This window comes from Crassostrea angulata, chromosome 5, assembly GCF_025612915.1.
Source record: "Crassostrea angulata isolate pt1a10 chromosome 5, ASM2561291v2, whole genome shotgun sequence".
NCBI classification, from domain to species: domain Eukaryota; kingdom Metazoa; phylum Mollusca; class Bivalvia; order Ostreida; family Ostreidae; genus Magallana; species Magallana angulata.
Genome location: NC_069115.1, coordinates 35,294,034 through 35,318,623, shown reverse-complemented (window position 1 = coordinate 35,318,623; position 24,590 = coordinate 35,294,034). Strand labels below are relative to the sequence as shown.

General features: G+C 30.4%; 1 pseudogene; it reads right to left on the bottom strand.

Annotated features, from left to right (window-relative positions):
• Positions 1-20,664: 20,664 nt before the first annotated feature.
• LOC128183237 (uncharacterized) lies at positions 20,665-24,503 on the bottom strand (annotated as a pseudogene).
• Positions 24,504-24,590: the final 87 nt, after the last annotated feature.

The window sequence follows — 24,590 nt, the reverse complement described above, 5'->3', positions numbered from 1 at the left end:
ATGCGTCATTTTGAAGCATATGACGTCATATTTTGTAGTACAGCGAGAACGACATCTCGCTTATTTTTCAGTGTGTACGATATAACGGACATCAAAATTGTAAGTAATAGCATTTGTTGTTTTTAATTAAAAGATTAGTATAAGTTAATTTTACTAATAAATAGATTAATAAGTACTTTCGAGGTTTGTAATATACTGTGATGTCATAATGCACATTTCCCGTACTTTTTGTCTGAACGGAGTTTATTGACAGCCTTAACTGTGCTGCGTACCTTCTGCACGCAAAAATAGTTCCCCCAAAACTTATTTGTTGATTGAAATCAAATATATTTTCTTTATGAATAATGTTAAATTATGAAATGATGATCTTTATGTGAGGTTTAAATTAATAAAATCATATTCCATTAAAATATTATGGACATTTGCGCTATGAAATCAAAATGTGAGAAGTGAGATACCTTAATAACAAAATCTAAAACATTCATACAACATCCCATCTCTTTTTAAATGGTAAGAAACTATACCAATGTAGTACAATTATTCATTTAATGAACATCTACTGTATAAAAAATGTCTAATCATTGTCTATGATTTCCTGGTTTCAATACTATACGAAATCATGAAAATACAATATAATAATGTGTACGATATAACTATTTCAATCACTTTTCGTTGATTTTCTGAATAAAAACACATATCTGTCATCGTAAAACAAATAACACAAGGGCACCGCTAAGCGGAGCATCCCCTCGCGACAAAAGTTATTGTGTGGGGGATGCTTTGTTTAGGAATATATAGTTATATAAATGGAAGACTACATTCTACTAACCCTCCATTACTACAAAAACTACTTTTTCTTTAACTGTACTAGATCTAAATTCAAAAAATTTCACGTTGTTGATTTAAACTGCTTACTTTCACTTTGGTTTCACAGAAGAGACGCAGAAGTAGTTATAGTCAAGTCGTACATAAAATTTGTAAAAATTGTGTTATTTGTACGATGTATTAAAGAGATATCAACTAATTGACTTGAAAATACACAGGGTTTGTCCTTTTACCATGCCAAATAAGTGTACGAAGTTTGATAAATATCCGTGCAAGAGTTTTATTTTCAACTTGTTTCCAAGCTGTACACACAAACGCACAGCAGCGATGCTATGTCCCCTTAGCAAAAAGTTGCACGAGGGGATAGTAACAAACATTCAAACACACATAAGCTATTCTATTAACTCACCTTATCATTGTTTCTGTCACGCTACTTTCGCTCTGGGTGATTGATAACTCTTACTCAGAAATTTCGGTTGATAATTCGTATACAAAGTTGATTATGACATTGATTTAATAAAATAATAATTTGTCAACTTTGGAGATTCCACCATTATTATACCATGTCAAAGTAAATGAACAACAAAGAGGTAAGCCAACCTGAAAACATACATGTATATAGAAAAAAACCAGAATTTTTTTGGTGAATTTTCTGAAAACGTACATTTATATAGAAAAAGTCCTGTATTTTTGGGTGATAAGCAATTGTACTATATACAAATGGTTTTTGAAGAAACCTGTCCAAAACATTGATTGATATTTTTCAACGCTTGTTAGCGTGCTACTACATGTATCTAAAAAAAAAAGAGAAAGAAACAAGACGCAATAATCTTGAAAAAAGATAACTGATCTTTTTTGTTGTCGAGTCTGAGCTATATTTCTTCTTTTTTTTGTCATTTAAATACGAAATGTTAAACTGAATTCTTAAGACTTGTTTTGTACATAAATGATTTAAAACCAGTTCTAAAAAGATCAATTTATATTCATAAATATGTATTTTATCTTTATCATGTGCAAGATATTTAATGAATACTCAGGATAAATCGATTATATTTATTATGAATTATTTGTTAAAGGTCTTAGAAAATTTTTATTACTAATGTATTAAATGAAATTTGAAATAGAAAATTACCCCCCCCCCCCCCCCAAAAAAAAAAAAAAAAAAAACAAATAAAAAATATTGAGGCTTTTTAACAGTGACTTTATCGTTGCAAATGTTTTATATCACGCTTTAATAATTGATAAATTAAAAAAAATTGAAATGAATAAAATCATTTAAATATAAAATATCATGGAGATTTAAAAAAATTGAAACACTCATCTGAAACATGTTTGGATAAAAAGGGAAGTAATCTATTGATGTTTATGGGGTTGTGCGTAATAAAAATCTACAGTTATATGAGTATGAACCAGTTTACTGTGGTACTAAAAATTAAGCTGTTTCTATCATTGTATATTGTTTACACTCATTCAGATATCTGACCAAGGTAAGGGACATGTTTTTATTTATCTTTTCATTTTAATAAATTAAGTTTAAGAGCTCGATATAACTAAACAATACTTATTTTTAAAAATTCATCAAATATGATGCATTAGTGTATAATAAAATGTCTTTGAGTGTTAAATAATAATAATTGGATAGTTAATGTCTATTTGAACTATATCACAGTTCTAAAGTTTCACTCGAGTGCTGTCTGGGATATGTGTGAAACAACATAGAAAATAGATGCAGATGTTGGTATTTTTAAATGATTCATTCAATTTGGTAGTAAGAATTACAAGTATATTATATTTCAGAGTTTGTTTAGAATAGGATATATTTACAAACAGTCAATTCAAGAATATCTTTTACAACATACACCATATCATAGCATGGTATTAAAACCTCATAGCATAGCATTGAAATGTCATAACATAGCATTGGAATCTCATAGCATAGCATACAATCTCATAGAATCTTATTCGTCATATCATATCATAGCATACCATAGCATAACATACAATATGATTTTTACTCGGTTTAAATGTTTTAATTTGAAAAAAATAAATGTTCACATTGCAGATTAGTGGTACATTGTAAACTTTGGCTTTTTATCATTTTACATCCAAATGTGTGGAACTCTTCTATGTATTGAGGGTTTTTTGTTGAAATCTCATAGCATACCATAGCATAGCATAGCATACCATATCATCTGGCCCTCCATTTCGATTTCTCATAGCATAGCATAAAAAGCTCATGGCATTGCATTATATCTCATAGCATATCATTAAAATCACATACCTTTGCATGGGATAGAATTGTAAAAAATATGCATGAAATGACTGTATATATTCATGAACATTCGTAATAATTCTGTTTACTGATAAAATCTCTAATCGTCACAATTACGAGCAGACATCGCGCATGACATGCTAATACATGTAAATAATATTAGGTGAGTGGTGCTTCATTCGTAATTCTATAAAATACACTTTCCTTAAATAATAAAAAATATTAGGATACATATTCCCTTTGCTTATTTTTTTGTCTATATTCAAATTGTGTTTCATTTTATATCAATGTTTCTATTAATAGATCATCACAATATTAAGTATCAAAAGAAGTTCAAATATCAACCTTCGCTCGAAATTTCAAAATTCAAAATCCTAAAAATTGGGAAAAAACCTTGTAAATTAATATGATTTTATATGATATATGTTGAAGACATTTTACCTTACTGCAAAATTACGGAAAATACAGAATGTGATGCTGGTAGAATTGGACCTCCTTGGACGACATGTCGTTTTTCTTATAATAAGTATTTACAAAAAAAAGAACATATTTTTTCGTTATTTATTTGATTATTGTAGAGTGGACCATAGGGCCAACAACGCAATCACTGATATTTCATATAGGAAAGTTTACTACTACTTCATCGCAAAGAGAAAGTTAGAAACGTTTTGTATAGATTTAAGTTTTTTTAAGTTGGGAAATTCATTCCTACCTGAAAGGTATATAGATCTAGATAGGACAATCCAGATTTTAGATGGCATTATAGTCATAACTACTAGACTAAGTATTTGGTTGTTTTGTTGTTGCAGCTCCATTGGTCATCATATATGAAGGATTTGTATTATACTATACGATTTCCTAAGTTCAGCAACTTCAAGTCAGGATTAAGACAAATGTAAGTGTAATTTTAGTTTGTTACCTTTACGCAAATCAACGTATATCTATTTGACTTTTTGAATAAACTGTAATATATTGTTTTAATTAATCAAACACTACTTTCCAGCATATCTTTTACAATTGTATATCATGAAAAGTGATTACGTTGCATTGGTTTCGAAGAAGATGATAACATGTTTATTAGCATTGCATACAAATGTTTTGATATTTGAACAAATTGTCTCTGTTTATACAAAAATCTTCATAAAACACTAAAAAAAAATGCTTTCTTTACCAATAAATCTTCAGTTTTTATATTTTGCAATAATGAATGATTCAAATGCTTTTTCATAAGATTATAATTTTATACTATAAATACTATTCTATGATGTGAGAGAGTTTGGTTTCGATTAAGCCTTTGGTAATGATTATATACAAGTAGTAAAATACTTATATCACTCTTTTGTTTATCTTATGTGATTACATGTAGATGTATCATTTTAAACGTGACAATTCACTTATACCAATTTTTTTCATCGATGTCCAGGGCTCTTTTTGTTTTGTTTTCCTATATTATATTACACAGAAATTGACTCATTGACTGTTCACAGGGTTTTGGTGGAAGGAAAGTGTTCTTTGTGGAAAAAGTCTTAATGAAAGGAAGAAGTTTGATCTGTTTGAAAAGGACATCAGACATGTGTATGTGTTGTTACCTTTCGAAAAAGTTTGTAGTCATGAAATGACTGTCTTTTTTTGCTAAATGATGTTTTAAAGTTATTTTCAATCACATATAGATTCAAAACGTTGTTGAAAAAAATAACCAAATGTAACAATTTGATAAAATTTGTCAAAGGCCTTAAAGAAAAAAATATATATATAATGTGTGAGGTTTGCCTAATTTAATCAATGAATAATGATGTTAGGGTTAGTAGTACTTTGAATTTGTTATTATCCATATATACGTATTATTTGACTCTGTAAAAACATTAATCAAGTGTAAATATTCGACATAGAATTATAGAACTTTGATGTTCATTTTCTCATTCAATCATGATATCGAAATGGAAGGTATAATAAATCAATTAATAGAGAACTAGGTAAATTGTAGGTCTAAATAAGTCTCAATGAGTATATACATATCAAATAAATGTAGGTAAGAAATTGCAGTTTTAGAGGAAACATTCAATGAAATCAAAAGACACATTTAAACATCGACCAGGCTAAATATAAAGCAATTACGTGTAATGACTGTTCTGAAAATAAGGCCCATTAGTGAATTCATACATATTAAGAGTAAACCAGTAAGTCATTTAGATATATGCCTTCAGAAGATCTATAAAAAATAAAGATATTATACATATAATTATGTACAGACACTATAATTACCAATTAAAATATATTTTTTAATCATAAAATATGACTGCTACATAGTTTTCAAGCTTTTCAATAAAAACAGCGTTTCCTTCCTCAAAGGGGAAGTTGAACAAGTTGCCTGCCTAATATTATATCAGTTTTTTTTATAAATTAATATAGATACAAGAACATGAATGGTGTAAAGTCGTGACAGTCTTGATTCAAATCAATTTTAGTTTTATATAATAATTTTTTAGTGGGATAAGTGCTATACATTTCAATTATACCTGCTTAATGATCATAGTGAATACATGGTTTAGTGTTTTTCACTTTTATTTTATCCAATGATAATATATCTGATATTTGTTTTACATGTATTGGCCAGTTAAATTTTATTTAATTTGAATTGGGAAATTAATGAATTTGTAAATTCATCAAAAAGGTACCATTCAACTTTCATTGATATATTTCTTTCATAGTTTCTTTGTTCAGGATTATCGAAAAAAACTCGTGTAACAAAGCAATAGTTTCTTGTCCTTTAAATTGATTACAATGCTTTTTTGAAATTTCTCATACAATTCTGTGGCGATTGCCTTATGTTATTATGTAATTTCTTTATTATTTGCTAACATTATTTTCCTTGTTTGTGTTCAGTATATAATTGTAATATGAGTTTTGTCCTCATGATATCTAGTAATAGTTACATCATATAAGCTAGCATTCAAGCTATTCAGAAAAAGAAGAAAAATCTTTTTAACAAAACGCAAAATAAAAGTGAAAAGAAAAAATTCAAAATATCATGATCATTTCTTTTAAGCATTTTTTTTATTAATAGTAATGACGTAAGACACACATTGTTTATAAATACATTAGTACCATTCTAATAGCAGCAAAAAGCTTCTTAATTTGCCGATGGATTTTTATTTTCGTAGTAAGGGTTATTGGGGAGTTTAAACAATAAAACGCATTCATTGGTGTTTCGGGTTTGAAGTTAGCTTATAAGCATGTCAGGAAAAATACATAACCCGCTGACGCGTTTCGTTTATTTTTATTAAAAAACGCTTTATGTAGCTACTTTTATAGCCCTTATGAAACACCAAAGAAAGTATTATAGTTTTTAAAATCTTAATATTTTTACCTCTTTATGAGTCATCTTATTTAAATAATTATCCATAAAAACTTTTTGAAAAAAGTAAATCATCAACATTGTCGACCTGAACCACAGGAGAAACATAAAATGTTCAATACATGTGAATATTACAAAGATCAATACAACTACTCGGATGTCTGTGGTCAGTCCGTGCAACTATAAATGAAGCTTTGAGGTTTGATCAATAAAGAAATTCATGCAGTACACGCAAAGTAACACCAAAGCTAGAAATGGACGACACCAAATAACGATGTGAACATTATTTAAAAAAAAACTACTTGAATTATAAAATTTGACGTATAAGTAGCAAATGTAAACAATACATTTTAATGCAGCTAAAATTTGTATGAATGCGTGGGCATCATTTTAATCGATTACATATATATGGCTTGCAAGTTTAGAGTTGTAAAATTACAATATATTTTCATAAATTGTTGAGGAAAAATAATCCGTAGGTGTAAAAATAATATTTATATCATAATCATTGATTGTTGGTATTGAATAACTTTCATATTGCATAACCATTAACACCCCCCCCTAAAAAATATTATCAATTAAAATTTCCTATATAAGAGGAACTAAATAACACGCACAGTCAATTGTGGTACACTTATTTGTGATCAATGGAATTACAGTTATTTGTGATCAAAGGAAAATGTAGATGATATGTGAGGAGCGCCTAGTGAGTGTGTTGATGTGATCAAAACTTCCGTTTGAAAAATGAATGCCTGGATTATTTTAATGAAAATATTCTGTTTATGCACGTATGTCGTTAATTTAGCTGCAAAAATCTGCACAGTGTAAGTAGTCACTATTTAGACTGTCAACTATAGATTGTTATCATAATCAATTTTAAAAACAAGTTCATTTAAAGAAACTGCATGAACTGTTATGTTGCAAAAAGAGTTCATATTCAAAACTATAAAACACATTTTTCATAATATTTTTGTATATGTCTGGAAAATATTTCAGACCCGGAGGAGTCTTGGTGTGCTGTCCAGGCTTTGTTTGGAACAGAATAGAAAATAGATGCCTAGGTATGTTTTTTTTATCAATAACAATAAATGTATGCTTTACTCTTTTAAAAAGAATTCATATTTTCTTAGAGGTATATGTAGGTCTTCATGATCTTAATTCTAAACATCCTATAAAAAGGGATAATCATATATGTACAGTGAGTAAGTCCGTATAGTGCTTTCTACTAAAGGATTTTAAACATTTTTTTCTCCACATGAATAAAAATTATTAAGCAATTGAATGTTTAGTGAAAGGTCCTGAAAAGTGACTATATGACTTAACCATGTCATTCAGTCAATGCAGCATTCAGTTACATGTCATATTCAGTCCGATTTTTGCGACAAAATAGTCCAGGATTTAATTAATTGACAGATTAGAGAATGGCTGTTATTGTGAAAGCAAACCGGGTTTTCTTTTGTGTGAACAGTATCTAAAATCCATTCGTCAACTCTGAATTGATATAGATGGAGAAATAGGAAACTTTATATTCAATTTTTTGCCAAATAATTTATAAGTTCAACTTCTGGTATTTTTTCATAAATGATCAAAAATTAAAATCAAAGTATAATGCACATTTCTGATCTATGTAAAATTGATCTTCAAAACAACAACCTATTTACTAAAATGAAGCAGGAATTTTCCATATAAAAGGGGTGCCATGTTTGCAATTAATGTAAAAAAAAAAAACTAAGACTAAAAAGATAACCGATTCTTTTCTTTGGAAAACCCGGATACGAATTATGCTTCACAACGATGTAAAGGTCGTGAAGTATATTATGATAATAACATGACATGATTATTTTGCAAATGAATATATGTTATGTATTACGTTTGAAATGTAATGTTTATTCACTTACACCAAAATTGTTTCTTTTGGTGGCTATTGTAATCAACTTTCAGACTTTTATAATTTTAGTAGAATGGAAAGGTAATTCTTTAATACCTTCAGGCCGTTCTTTAAGGGAAAAATCGATTTTTCCAAAGAGTACAGACGGTAAGATTTTGTTTTAAGGTTTTAGATATAGACGTATGTGTGTAAACCCTTTTAAATTCCATAGTAATGTGCAGTTCACTACATGTTTATACAAGGAGAAATAAAAGTCATTTGTTTTAATAATATCACCCTACAGTTTAACAAGACGTTAGATCTTGATAAATAACGAGAACGTTGTTTCGTTTTTTTAATTCAATTTTATTACAAAATTATTTCATGTAAAGTTTTCCTTGTAGCCGTTACATAGAAATAGAATGAATGTAAATGTCATATGATTGAGGGTACATTGGCTTTAAACGCGAATTCTATATTATGCTATAATTATTAAGCTATTACTTATACTATTATAATTGCATATTTTCTGAAATGTAGAGAGTATTTTGTGGAAGTTTCCCTAATTACCAAAATGACTTCATCACACGGAATTATCAAAATATATTTTTTTTAAAAGTGGAACATTTCCATTTTGTTGTATTAATTATATAATTTTATCAAATCAATTAGCCAATTAACGAATTGCCGTTGGATTTATCTTTTACATTACTTTTTCTGACTTTGATATACAAATGTTTCCTCGCCGATTAAGTTCATTTAATCTTCGTTATTAATTGTGCACCTTGTAATTGCAATGAAGACCGAATAATTCCAGAGATTGGTATGGGAACGTTGACGACAGTCCCATTTGAAACTGACAATGCTGATGCATCCACCGACACTCCAATTCCGTATATATGGCTTTTTGGTACCACAGTCCCCCTCTTCGTCATTTTTGGGATTATCACTGCTGCCCTAATGTTTAAACATTTAAGGCAAAGGTGCGGTGTTGTAACTATAGACGCTTCATATACTGTTTCAACACATCAAAATGTGAGACATATTTATGACCTGTGCAACGAAAGTCTACACCAAGAGAATGCAGTAACAAATGATGATGGTTATTTAGCAGTAGTTGATGAAAAAGATAATGAATAGTGTCGTTTTTATTGGTCATCGTTGTTATCATTTACATAAAACAATCTTTTAAAAAATCTAACCAATAGAAAAAGATTTATATGTAGATAATAGAGACATACTTAGATGTACATGTTGATGCCTTAATCTCTCTTTGATTAGGCACATTTGCAACAGAACTGATAACGGAAACTTTATCATTTGTAAATTGAGCATATGATGTGTCAATAAAAAAAAAGAAAATATATCAGCAGATCTATATTTACTTATATCTCGTACCTTAAAAAAACTGTGTTAATCACATTAGCTATGAAGGAGTTTATTCTAACAACGCGATTAAAACAGAACGCTTTGGTTGTGTATATTTCCAAAAACTTACCGAAAAAATGCCTTTCAAGACTCATTTCACCACCAGTAAGCATCCTAATTCAATATTTTCAACTTCGAAACATATGTGTTTGTTTTATTGAACATCAACAACCGTTCCTCGTTCAATTCAATTCAAACCAACAAGCTTTCGCAACATTGTGTTTGTCAACAAACTGGACTATATATTCAATCAAGTCTTTTGTATTTTCATTCTATTAAGTGACTAGGCCATATGAAAAAATATTTAGAAATAAAAAAACTTTCAAGCTTTATTTGAGTGAAATTGCATTGCGTAAGGTCATAACCGCAATACACACCATTGCATAATCGATTAGGCTACAAAATCATATTTGTATCGTTTCAGGGACTGATTCAAAAGCTTCCCAATATAAATCAAATTTTATTAGATAAATAGAACATCTATCATTTTGTGATTTTATATTTGCTATATCCAACTCGTTGAAATGACTATATTCGCTCGGCAAATCTCGCAAACATGTACACCATCCATAACTCGTTGGATAAAGCAAATATAAAATCACACAACATAGATATCCTTTATTCATTACACCTGCGTGTTTGTTTTCTATGTTGACTAACGAAATAATATCCTACCGTGAAATGTGTTTTCGTGTTATTTCCCCTTGGTGAATAGTCTTCGGGATCATTCATCTGCAGCATTCATACTTCCTGCCCAATAACTCTAACTTATTTACCATTAACAGAAGCAGCATCAACGTCGGAGATGGTTTTCGTTGGTATAATAAAATGACTACATACTGACTTTTTGGGAAGTAGCACGTTTTTCATCCCTCTAGATTGGAAATAGATGCCGTCTGGGGCGACAATGAACTTCATATCGTCCCCATAGGTAATAGGTTTTACTATATAATATTTGCTTTCGTTTTCAGAAACAAATACAAGTCCGTCACTGTGGTGTTTTTTTTTTCTTTCTTATAGGGGGTGGGTTGTACCTCAAATGTAAATCATGTACGTTTATATATCTATAAAAAACACTAATAAACCGCTAATATTTATTTTCCTGATCTGTGTTGTCACACAATACCGATTATCTACAATGATTTTACATTACGTGTGTTCTTATGAGAAAATATTGTTTTGCTGCATATTTTTTCTACTAAAGGACAATTGATGCTCACATCTTTTGTTTAAATTGGTCTATGCATTAGTTTTCCCGACTAAGTTTATTAATAATAATTCTATGTATTTTATAAAAAAATAAATAAACTCCAAGTTATATTTGAGTTTGATTTCTCCACGATAACAATAATTATGTACATGTATGCAATGAATATCATATTGGTGTGATATATAAACAAAAATGAAATATGTTTTTCGAATTTTTAAACTAATCAACAATATTTATACACCCCCCCCCCAGAGAAAGAGAGAGAAAGAAAAACATACTGCAAGGCAATGCCATTAGCTAGGCACATCAGTTTTAAGAGAACTACTTGTTTACTCTATTGTAAGAAGCAATAATTTTATGGCAAGACATTAAAAAAGCATTTGTTAGAAATTACCCGTTGACATATGAACGTGATAACTTTTTATATACCTTTGTGGGAAAAGAAATTTTTCTGTGACTTCAATAATATCCGTTTTAATATTACGTCAGAGTTTTGATGAAGTTTAAGTATTTCTTTGTTTCAAATGACTCCATCCCTTGCGAAGCAATTTTAAGACCACAATGAGGGCTAAATTATAATATGTGGAGAAATCTATTAATCTTTTAAACAGTAAATACTGTACTATATTTTCCATATATTTTTTTCATTAAATTTCATGAACTCCTTTTGGCCCAGTAACTGTTATGATCATGCTCAAATAAAGGATGTGGCCCCTTGTCTGGAACTCTTGTTGTTTCTAATTGGAAATGTGTTTCGAGAAATTATGGTTCCTAAAGATTGAAACCTGTATGCAATTTCTTTGAATGCATTCCAAATTTGCACGGATAATATTTTGAACCCCTGCAGATGCAATGTAAATCAGAGGTTGGCTAAATATAATTTGGCCATAATTTTCTCTAGCCTCTAATGATTCTCCTTAATTTCCAAAGATAAACGATTATGATTCATAGCTTTGTATAAATTGACAGGAATGATATCTTCACGCCTCGTCTATCATTTGGTTAAAACCTTCATCACATTAAGAAAGATCACGGACTACACGAAACAATTATGATTAGTTTAGAACCGAATTCCTATCGAAGATGATTTGGCTGTTTCTTTTATCTAACGCACTGATTTACATTTAATTTAACAATAATGTAATCAATTTTACTTACATTTTAGACTCATTTATTAATTTTCAAAAAAGTGTAAGTATTAGCAATGGATTGCTTTTTGGATGATCCATGCAGGTTATAAAAGTAGCGATCATCGCAGAAAAAATATCATCTGCTAGCGAGTTATGTATTTTGTCTGGAATGTCGCCACCTTCATATCCGACTTGAATCATCAAATACATGTATAATACCGACGTGATTGAGCTTTTTCGCGATAAGGGATAAAGTTATTACATTTTTCACTTAAGAAAAAAAACTGAAAAATGTTACATGTATATAATTTTAACACGCTACAGTACAATAGATAATACAATTTATAGCCACTTACCCGAGGATAACATATGAAAGCTACGATTAGTTTACTTCCGATGGGGTGCTTACAATTTTTCAAAACAGCTCTACATCTAAAAACATAAGATTTCTTTGTCTTTACATGGATTTCTATCTACATAATGTATAATATAAATCTTCAGACAAGAGCGACTCATAAACAATCATATTTTATCTAATTTAGTAAGAAAAAAACCAAAAGGCATATTGTTAACTAGGGAAAAAATATATATTTCTATCATGCAAATTTTCAGAACATTTCGGAATATCAGATTTAAAGTACACAAAAGAACGTCCGCATATTTTAACGAAGTGAAGTAATTCGTATACTCATGTGAGCTTATCATAAGTATAACTATGAGGAAGTCAAATGTATATGCTACAATAATCCCTTTTTGACAAAACAAATGTGTCTGGTGATTAGGAACAAATCAAGAAGTTGCGAAAATGAATTTATATTTGCTGATAACTTGTTAGTTTTTTCTACACATTGTTGTTTCAAACTGCAAAGTTTGTTCAAGGTAAGATATTACACAATTACTCGTTAAAAATGTTTAAATAAATGTATCTAGCTTTGATATTCATTTTTAACACCGCTTTTAGTCATAGTTTCTATTTGCGTAATTCAAGTTTCCGACAAAATTATTTCATTGCAGTCTGTTTGCATCCCTTGTGACAATGGACGATTAAACGTACATAGTATATTATTATTTATTCACAATTTTGTTTCACTATTTTTAAATTATCAAAATATTAAACGTATGATGCTTATTTCTATGGTGTATAATTGAACTTCCATATCTTGAAAACTGCAACAGAATAAGTTATCTTAACAAATGATGCACCCTGGTCAATATTATGGAACAAATGAACTAAGTTGGAGAGCTGATACTTTTCTTTTTATATAGTCCACAAGAAACAAAATATATTGCATGCATGTACAACTGAACTGCAAAACAAAAACTTTCTTATTGTGAAAAGTTATCCGGATAAATTGGGTACTCTATAGAAAATTTTTTGTTAAAAAATAAATACTTTACAAGTATTTTTCTTAAAATTAAAAATTACCATCCAAATAATATGTAACATGGCATTGTACGTCTTGTATATTCATACAACGGATCTGCAAAGTAAAAACGACCTTATATTGAATATTGTAAGAAGAGTTATCCAGATAAATGTGGTACCTTACATGCAATATTATGCCAGAAATGAGGAAGTTTATCATCTTGTATTTTTCTCATGTTTTATCAAAAATTGAAGTCTAATTCACTGTAATATGCAATTCTTGGATACATATAAGCCACATATCTGTAAAAAAAAAATAGCCCAGATCTTATCTTGAAACAGTCGGGCGAGTTCTACGGACAGATGGGGTACCCTATCTGCAATATCAAGCCAAGATGACAAAGTTTAACAGCTAGCATTTTTCACAAAAATTATACATCATCATCAAAAATCCAAGCAGTGCACATTTCTGGTACATGTTTGGGATCCTGACCACTAAACCATGGATATTATTGACCCCCACGGAACAACAAATGGCCAATTATCTGGAAAACGACTGAGATCCCCATTCCTAAAGCATTTATACTCTTGTTCCTAGGGTCAAGGGACATCATATGTAGGTTAGCCCCGGGGTGGTCCTGACCCCCTTATATATATGTTTGTTCATGGGGCCATACAGGTTCACCTGATGTATAGTAAATAACACCTTGGGAACACCATGCATTTCTAGAAAGAGAAATACATTTAATCAAGTATATACTCTTTTTATGTAAAGTGTGGTCAATGTAGGTCTTCCCTTCCCCAATGATGGGCTCACTTCGTTTGGAAGACTTTTATAGCGATTACGTTTTCAACTTAAGGACCATGGATGTTTCTGTATCATCTTTATTATTCCTTTGTCTGTAAAACCGGTAAACTATGTTTACTTTAAAAACCGAGGTATTTTCGTAAATAGTTTGTAAATGTGACTCTTTTTTACAATCGGCTTAGATTATTGTTTCAAAAAAAAAAAAAAAAAGGCGAGAAAAGGGAAATTTGCACTTTTTAGTGCTTATCCTAGTCGGTCATTCTATCCAAAAAAGCAACTTTCACTAATTCAATTCGACTTGTGTTACTTTTTCTAGTTTATTCATTTTTATAAAATCTCTTCATTTTGATGTATGGTTGCCAATAAGTTATAGAATGCTACGCCGGTGCGTCTATATACCAAATTGGACAAAAATGAAGCCAACGATGTAGAAATTAAATTTAGACAATTCTTTATTTAATTACAAATTTGGGTTGCCCTTCTTAAATATATCTTTTACCAACTTTCTTCCAACCTAATGGGCACAATAAACGACAATTGTTTTAAAATTGAGGACCGGTACGTGAAATGGACATGTATTGCTTATGAAATACTCTCAGAATATTTGTTTAATTACAGTTCAAACGGAGTCGTCAAATGCTGCCAAGGATATGTATGGAACAAAAAAGATAATAGATGCATACCTATCCGCGGCTGTAAGATCATAAAAAGTTTTTATTAAGTTATTTTATAAGAATATTACGAAAAATATGCCTATACTGTAATATTTTTTTCCTTTTATGTTTAAATAGTCAAAAGAATACCCAAGCTATAGTGATCTGCTGTCAACGATATTCAATTAAGATTGATACAATTACTACAAGAAAATTTACTAATGTTTCCCTAGAATATCTTTGCTAATATATCAAAGTCATTTACAGATACAGAATGCGACGCCGGTACTTTTGGGCCTAAATGTGAACACGTTTGTCCATATCCATATTATGGAAAACTATGCTTGCCAGAATGTAACTGCAGTCCTGTAACTGCAGTCCTGTCAACGGGTGTCACGGGTCAACGGGTGTTTTCTGCTAAAATTGTTTATCTTTTATAACTTGAATGTAACAGTTTAAAATTTCTTAAAAAACTAACCAAATTCAAATTTCTGCATTTTAAAAATTTCAGAAAGGACAATTAATGCCTCGACATTCTCACAGACATCTCAGATTTCTGCGTTCTCCAACATCATTGCTACGTGATTATAGTGTAAATAGTGAGAAATTTTTCTCTGAATTTTTTGAAACTAAAACTTTAGTCAGTTTATGCTACAGTACCGGTCAGACCCAACCTAACAGAAAGTAAACCCCAACTAAACCCTGGGTTTACTTTCTTGGTTTACTCTGGGTTTACTAGAGTAGACCCAGAGTAAACGCCGAGTAAACCCCAGGTAAACCCAGAGTGGACACAGAGAGTAAACCCCGATCAGAAGTATACCCTGAAAGCCGACGCTTACTGTGTATTCGGAATATACAAGGGACATGAATCACAGGCAGTATGATGATAAGATAAAATACAGGTCTGCTTCACACTTCAGTGCTTACAGATTACCTCAAAAGCAACTTTCAAGTAAACCCAAAGTAAACCCCAAGTAAACCCGGAGTGGACCCACATTTTCCAAAAGTAAACCCAAAGTAAACCCAGAAAGTAAACCCGGGGTTTAGTTGGGGTTTACTCTGGTGTTAGGTTGGGTCTGATCGGTTGTTCAACTCACTTTAAATTAAAACATCAACTGGTTTCTATACGAATTCCATTGGATTGAAGTGTTTTTGAAATCATGTTAGATCTAATATACAATTTCCACTTCCCTGTTGTTTTTTACTTAAGATCATAAGAAATACATTTCCATGGTTGTTGCAGATGATAGTTTCTCTTTCGAACCATTTCTTTTATTAGATAATATGTACATATACTTATGAACTTTTTAAAGCCTATAATTTTTCTTCAAAAAATCCCATTAAATTCAATCAACAAATGTACAACAATAATCTTCTATATCCTAAATTACAATTTTGCATAAGCTTGGATTGTTCATGCTATGTTTATCACAATAAGGAACTTTTTCAAACTATCAACTAGTATGTAATTTACTCTTATACATATCTAACATTAATTAAGAAAAAAAAAACGCGGCAATTAAAATTTTCATTAAAATGATATAATATATTTACTATCAATAAAATATATTATATAATCTATCAAATATGAAAACAGAAAAAGTAATGGATTTTTGTCTTAATTCTTCTCAATTCTTCTTAGGTTTTGGTTGATCCATTCACAATGATTCGATTTTGCATAAAAAATATATTGTACTGAAGCATGTTAAAATTATATTACATAAATCTTGATACTAAACATATAAATGGTTCATTGTCTTAAGTATTACCTCGATTAAAATAGAAACCAAATAGGCCCTTGAAGTTGTCAATAATGTTGAATTCAAACCACAATTAGTATTTTTAATATTTCAGAACTCCTTTTGATTGATTGTCCTTTCTATAATTGTTATATTACATGTTAGAGCATAATTTTCCGCGTTTATCTTTCTGTTTAAAACAAATCACGTCCAAAAATCTTCAAAATTTATGGGTTTTTATAAAAAGCTCTGCCTTGTAGATTTACATTCTTTTGTACACCATGGTTTTTAAGTGTATTCAGATTTGTGAACCAAACACGTCTAAGGCACTTTTAACAATTATATTTTAAGTTTTTTTTTACTATTATTAAAGTATACAAATGTTCAGCTCCGCGACATTTTAGTTGAGTTTCCAAGTAATTGAAACAATATGTTTTACTAGCTTTTATGATAAGTCAACTTCATCAACAAAAAACATGTTGAGTTATCTTTATTCTTAAATATGTACATTTGTTTGAGAAATCATAAAGCACATGTATTGTCAGCTTCTTAGCAGTTACAGTATGCGTAAATATGCGCCATGAGGATTAATTTTAATTTTGTTTAGTGTGTCGTATTTTGCTTCCATTTAGAATATAAAAAAACAAAACAAAACAAAAAAACCAAGTGGTTATCCTTTAAAAAAATACTGCAATACGTGGACAATACGCATGTGTTTCCTACGTAAATGTAAAAGCCTTAAGGATATCCTAGATGTTATTGATTCTAACCCCCTGCTTTTATGATATGGCATATTTTGATGCATTTTTCTTGAGATTCAAAGTTTTTATACCGACATATAATTATTCAATCAGGTAAACAATAACATATTATATTCATTAAATTATTTGAATTATTAAGATGTACACTAGCCTTGTTAACAATCTATCGCGAGTTAAGCTTTTAAGGCATGTTTTAGTTTTGGCAAAAAAGAACTTTTTTATGATGCTGATGCAGTTGATATCATTTGCCAATTATCTCTTCAAAAGAAATACTGTATACAATACTGTTTACCCATATCTTTGTAATCTTAGCAACGTTGAACTTTAACATATTCTCAGGGCATGGAACCTCGATTCCATTTCAAATAAACGCGTGCTAGTCATGTTCTTTCCTAGCCTACCCATTATCCTCCACAGAAACGAGGCTAACTCATGCGTAAGCCGAATTTTCCTCATGGCATCCGGCTTTAACCTCGCTTATATATTTTTGTGTGGATCTCAGGATCAACGTAAAAGCCAGCAATATTTATGTACATCAACAGTGTTTGATTTGCACGAAACATTAAATATATTTTAGCTGCGCAGTAACTACTGTTTGAATCCGCCACCAATATTACGCGACATTTTATTCATAAATCAAATAACAAAAAGAAAGGTACGAAAAAAAGCAATGGTATCGGTGTTTTCTTGCCTAATGTTTTTTGTTAGAAATACAACAACATAAGTATCAGCGATATTTTGGTACATGTACTTGTAATTTCAGAGATGATTTCTGCGACATTTTGTTTTTGGGTCAAGTACATATGTATTTAATCAAGCAGATAAAATAGTTTCATCGCTTTTTTTTCAGGAAGACATTGTCTTTTTTTTTTTTTCTTTTTTTTTTTTTACCTTTTCCCCACATTTAGATGTATATGGAAATACAGTTTGTATATTAAAAGTCTCAAGACCTTAAAAACATATATGTGTATTAGATATCAACTAATGGTGCGCGTACTTTCTCAATTTCTGTTATGTTACATATAGATAGAGTAATTTGTTACAAAATTAATGTTGAATATGATTGTACATTATTTTAACGATTTCATTTTAAATTTTCTTGTTACTATTGTCGAGATATTTATACGTTTTTCATTAATATCAAAAATTGTATTTTTAGACTACAAAAAAAAAAAATACAGAAAATCACGAGGGAGGGGGGGGGGGAGAGACTTGTGTCTAAAGGGGTGTTGATAACCGCTCCCCCTGTCTTGAAATGAAAAATCATACATATTTATTCTATTGAGGGTTGACATTAAATACTTGTGTCTATATGGGTGATGGTAACCGCTCCCCCGATCTTGAAAATTTTTAATGAAAAATCATGTATTTATATCCTTTTGAGGGTTGACATTTAATATATTATATAAGACAAGCAATGACAAACTTTCCTGTTTCATTACTTATACTGCAAACATGGGGAAAACGGCCATCAGCCAAAATTGTAAATTTTCAGTCAAATGCAACAAAACGAATTTAAGCCACATAAATTATAACCATTGAATTGTTAAATTTTCATTATATCGCGCTCTCTTTAAAAAATCCTGCCAATTGTGTTTTTATTTCATATGGTAAAAACTGGTCAAGATAAAATACCAGCATTAATTTTAGACATAAACGTTCAAAGAAATCCAGTTTAAAATGTCAAGCCTATTACAGTGTAAAGTAGGAACCCCTGCGTATATACATTCATGTTTTCAAATGTTCTTCACTTCTGACGAGGAAAAAAAACTAACTGCATACAAGTTTTTATTAAGACAATGTAGCTGTTTTCTTAAATTTAATTTAACGACATCAAAGCAGGGGTTCTTGCTCGGGGAAGGGAGGGGCATCTAATACATTATATTCCAAATTCATTTTTTTGTTCTGCTGTTGGAGATAATGAAAGAGATAAATATTTTATTAAGAGATAAGAATAAAGCTGTGTATTAAAGTTAAGATGTCGTGAGCGGCATTTCCACATTGGGCCAAGAGTTCAGTCTTGGGGGCTGTTCTTTAAATATTCGGAGCAAGGGCTTTAGATATGCTGACACACAAAAGGATGCAAATTAAGGTAACTTCATAGTCGTAAAATTCTCTGAAAAAAGTCGAACAACAGAGCTGATTTCAACTTAATAGACTTAAAATTTCATCAATTTAAAAAAAAAAACAATATAGGCCTACATGTCATTACACTTTGTCGGATCAACATAAATAAAACCATAATTTTTTCTTAAAAGTAAAATCTTTGTAGGGTTATACTTGTTTATCTTGTTTAATTTTATTGTCGACGGTGTCAGAAAACTACAAACATATTTTAAAATTAATCGTTTGGATAAGAAAAAATATATAATTTAGACAAACAACTAAGAGAAATGTCAGAAAAAAAGTTATTTTCCCTTAGCATAGATGAATGTAAAAACATTGGAAATTTAAAATAAAATTAAGCTGCGAAAATATCTTGAACTCAACAATCACCTTCATGTGATTATATGTACATAAACTATATAAAAATATCTTGAACAATATTTAAAGAATTCAAAGTTGTACAAAAATGTAGTACATCACAGAACACTGGATCTACTTTAAGTGAAAAAAAGGATTTCTATCAATTTTCTTTTTATCTATATGTCTGGGGAAAATTATGTCTTGCTTCTGGTGATTAAGGGATCAGTTTAAATAAAGCATGCATACTAGCCACCTTTAGTTTATATATTAAGGGAGTATGGGACTGACACCAAAGTAATTAAAAAATTTTAAAAATTGGTTCAACAAATAGCATTGCATTTTTTCTAACAAAATATAACAATTTTTTTATAGGTTAATATGTTTGTTTCCATGGTAACGGTATCCAAACATACCCCTGTTGGAAATACTTCCGTTCATCAAAATACACCACTTTAACAGAAATGAAGCAATGCTACATCGTTTATAGTAATTTTATTTCATTTTTCTTATATGCTATTTATAATACATTGACAGAAAAACAATTTATTAAAAAAAAAATATTCTGAAAGCCTCCTCAGTATCATACAATGTGCGGCCGATTTTCCTCTGCATGATTCAAATTTGTTGCTTTTTGTGTTGACCTTCAATGCTAAATGGTCAAAAAATCTGTTTTGATATAATTGGAAGTTTTATTTTTGAACTTAAACGAAATATACAAATACAAACTGGAAAAGGAGAAACTCATATGTCAATGACTTAGATAAAAAGATATTGCAATCTGAATTTACTCTGGTCTGTTTCTACAATTTCGCGCCATTTTCACTTGATCACTATTCTAGTGTAGATAAAATAATCAATACCAACTTTTTGTTCAATAAACATTGAGTCAATTAATAATATCTTTACTACAATGCTGGTACTTTATAAAATTCACCAAAAGAGTAAAAAATTATTCATTTAAATCCCAAATTTCCTCTGCTTAACTTGAAATTCCTCTGCTAAAATATAAATTTTTAAACCATTTGCACCTTATAACAATATACCAGGTAGGAACAAAATAATTCTAGTATGTATAAACAAATAAATATTTAATTTATGATTTGCTACATGTATCTCATTATTTTTTTCAACTCTGAAACATAAAAAAAGATTGAAATCAGCATTACATCATGTACATAATGCACAGTACAAATGCCGAATATAATTTTAAGCTATTTTGGCAGAACAACATCCATTACTGTTACAACCATATATTATGGTATGATTTTTTTAATACTAATCAAGTTTATACTGGATATTTAACTCCTCACATGTATATGTACAATGTAATAGATCAACAAACTTATACAAATAATGCACCCAAATCAAAAGCCCTTTCAACATTGTTACATGTATTACCAATCTAGCATAACTAATGAAGCTGACAATTACCGCTCCAGAACGAACGCTATCAACAATTTTATTATATATCTAACATAAATATTGAAGCAGACAAGAGCACATCCTTGGCTTATCCTTGCAATATCTGCTTTTTATTTGGGCAAAGATGTAGTATAAACATCTTTTGAGATACTGTATGACTTTGAAAGTTAAAGTTTTGTGTTATTTTTTCACAATATAGATGGTTCCTAAAGATTTCCTTCACATGATAAGCATCCAATGTTTTACCAATATTTGTGTCAATGTTTGTCCGAAGTTTGGAAATCATTTTGCTATCTTCATCACCAACTATTGTCTTTATACAAATAGACCCATCATTCACATCCTTGACCATCTCTTCTATCATGTCACTCTCCATGGCCTTCATAGAACTTCCCGTTCCAGTTGATAATGCAATCATGTGGAGGAGGTGTTGATTTGGAATTGAGAGACAAAGTACATGTGCGACAGGATTTCGATCTTGTTGAAAAGTTTTCTATTTTTCCAGAAAATGTCCCGATCACAGATGAATGACCTGAAAGATGGGAAATAGCATCAACTTACATACTTATACATAGAGAAATATCTAAAAACTGTTGTGACATTCAAACACAAGGATTTCTTAGGATGTACAATTATGGTTCACAAAGACTAGGCCTCGGACGATTCAGGGTTTATTTAACTACATGCGGTTCGATTTCCATGGCACTCAAAAATTATATAATTTAGAATTTACTGATATAATAAACAAACTTTTTAAATGAATGAAAGACTTTCAATTGGCATACTCATGCTTAGAGTATTAAAAAGAATAAAATAAATGACAAAAAATATATTGCACAGTGATAATCTCTGGGACTAAGGATTCAGTCAAAATATATATGGAATAATACATTAACTTTTACCTTACTGTATGGGGTCTTTAATTTGTTGATATGAAAGAGTATACCCTTGAAATCCATGAAAATTAAACCAATCACAGTGATACACTGTACCAAACGAAATTACCCAGTAGTTTATGTACTAGTAATTTATCAAATACCTGATAAACTGTCATGACTTCACTCTCTCTATCTATTCTGCCAACCAGCATATTTCTATATATAGCTCTTCATTAGGAGATCAATACAGTCTAAAATGGCCTCGACCATCGAGCTCTCTTAAATGCGTATCTGCTTACATCCCTAATTCCACCAAACTCCTCCACTGTCTCCAACCACAATCAGACATTTGGACAACTTCTTCATGGTCAACATCTGTAATATTAAGTTACATAATCAGGAATTTTTGCACCATGAGAGGATTTTAAATGGAACACCAGTTGGTTGCAAAGTTGATCAGTAAAAAAAATATATGCATATGTACTTGATATTATAAAGGCATAAACAGACTCTAATGTTAACTCAGATTTAACAAACATAATAATATTTACTAAGAGAGGAATAGTTAATATAAGACAATGACTTCTGAAATCTTTACTTTTAAATTAGGTGTTCTCCAATCAGATAAATGCAAATATTTCAACATGGAGAAGGGTATGGGGCTGTGAAAAGTAATTTTTGAGGGAGCAATATTGTGAAAGACTGAAAGTCACACAAAAACTCCAGACACTGTAAAAGTGTTTTAACGAAAAAAAAGACACCATCTGAGGTTGACATTGTACTTGACATCTATTTTACACCTATTTGAAATTTATTTTGCTGTCAATATGTAAATTATGAGTTAATGTATATACCATAGTGTATATCATTACATAAAGTGTTCATTCTGTCTTTCTATCTTAAAATACATCTCCTGACATCATGGGTTTCCAATAGTCTAACTCTTAACCCCACACATAATGGCTGTCAGTTTACAATTTCTATCAAAACTAAATCATTTTTAACCTCACTCATATATAGCATCAGAAATTACTGATACAAAATCAAAGTCATCATCATTTGCAGTTTCAACTTGTGGCTTATAGTCTGTCCTGAGTTACTGCTTCCATCACTTTTTGATTATTTTTAATAAAAATACACATACCTGTGAAAGAAATGCTGTTAAAGTCGATAAAAGGGAAAATATCTAAGATATCTTAATTGACAAATTATCATTTTTCACTCATAAAAGTTCACAGGAACAAAAACAAATTTCTTACAGAGATTTATAATGGGAAATGTTTACATCTTTCTCCATTCGGAAGTACTCCAGACACCTCGCACAATTATTCAACGTTATCATCCGGGCTTATTTATGGCTGATGCAATGCAAAATCTCAGCAGACTTTTTATTTTGGGATGTGTATTGAAACCCGATGAGGTAGAGGGGGCGTTTCAAAACATATAATCTGGACATTTTATATAATAGTGGATGAACGTAGTTTGAACTCAAAGGTATTTATGATTATCAAAGTATCAAGTGAAAAGTAGTGGAAGCAAAAACTCGGGACAGAGTATAAATATAAATTGAATACCAGATAATTTGACTAATGAATATGCATAGAGACGACAGGAGATTTCGCATGTGTGGTATGACATCATTTTGAACCATACATTTAAAATCGACTACTGGAAACATTATCTGAAACATGTGACGACATGATACAAATTCTGATATATGTTAGACTTAAGTTTAACTATTAATAATGAGAGACAAAGAATTCCACTGTGTTCTAATATGTGTATTGAACCATAGTGACATACTGTCAAAAACTTGTTTAAATAATTATAATTATTTTCTTTTATTATGAAATTACATCTCAGGTGCTTGGGGCTTTACTTACGAATATGTACGATGCCTACTTTGATAGGCATGGGTATCTTACATACCAATGCTTGTGCATTACAACGCCATAGCATTTATATAAGAAAAATTCAATGATGTCCATACCAATTTTACTTTTACTCTAGTCTCAGCAAGATTCGCCGAAACTGAAAATCTGAAAAAACGTCTATCAAAAACTTTCAGTCTCGACGAACTTAATCCTGCCGAGATTACCAATACTTTTACTCTATCAGTGAATGTAAGTCAAACCTGGACAGATCTCTTTTACTGGCGTCGAGTCATCTTCCTCCATCTCTGATGAGAATTTTTCAGCTGTAATATCAAAATATGTGATTGGTCTGCCCAAGAGAGCGTCCACGTTCGCACTAGACCATCCTTTTTCTGAACATTAGCAACCTTTCTGTGGCGATTGGTCTTCTCAGCGTTCAAAATCAAATCCACGTTCGGTCATACTAAAACACGCCTGCCGACGCCTGCCGGGGAAAACACGCCTGCCGAGAGAAAACCGCACGCCTGCCGTTTACC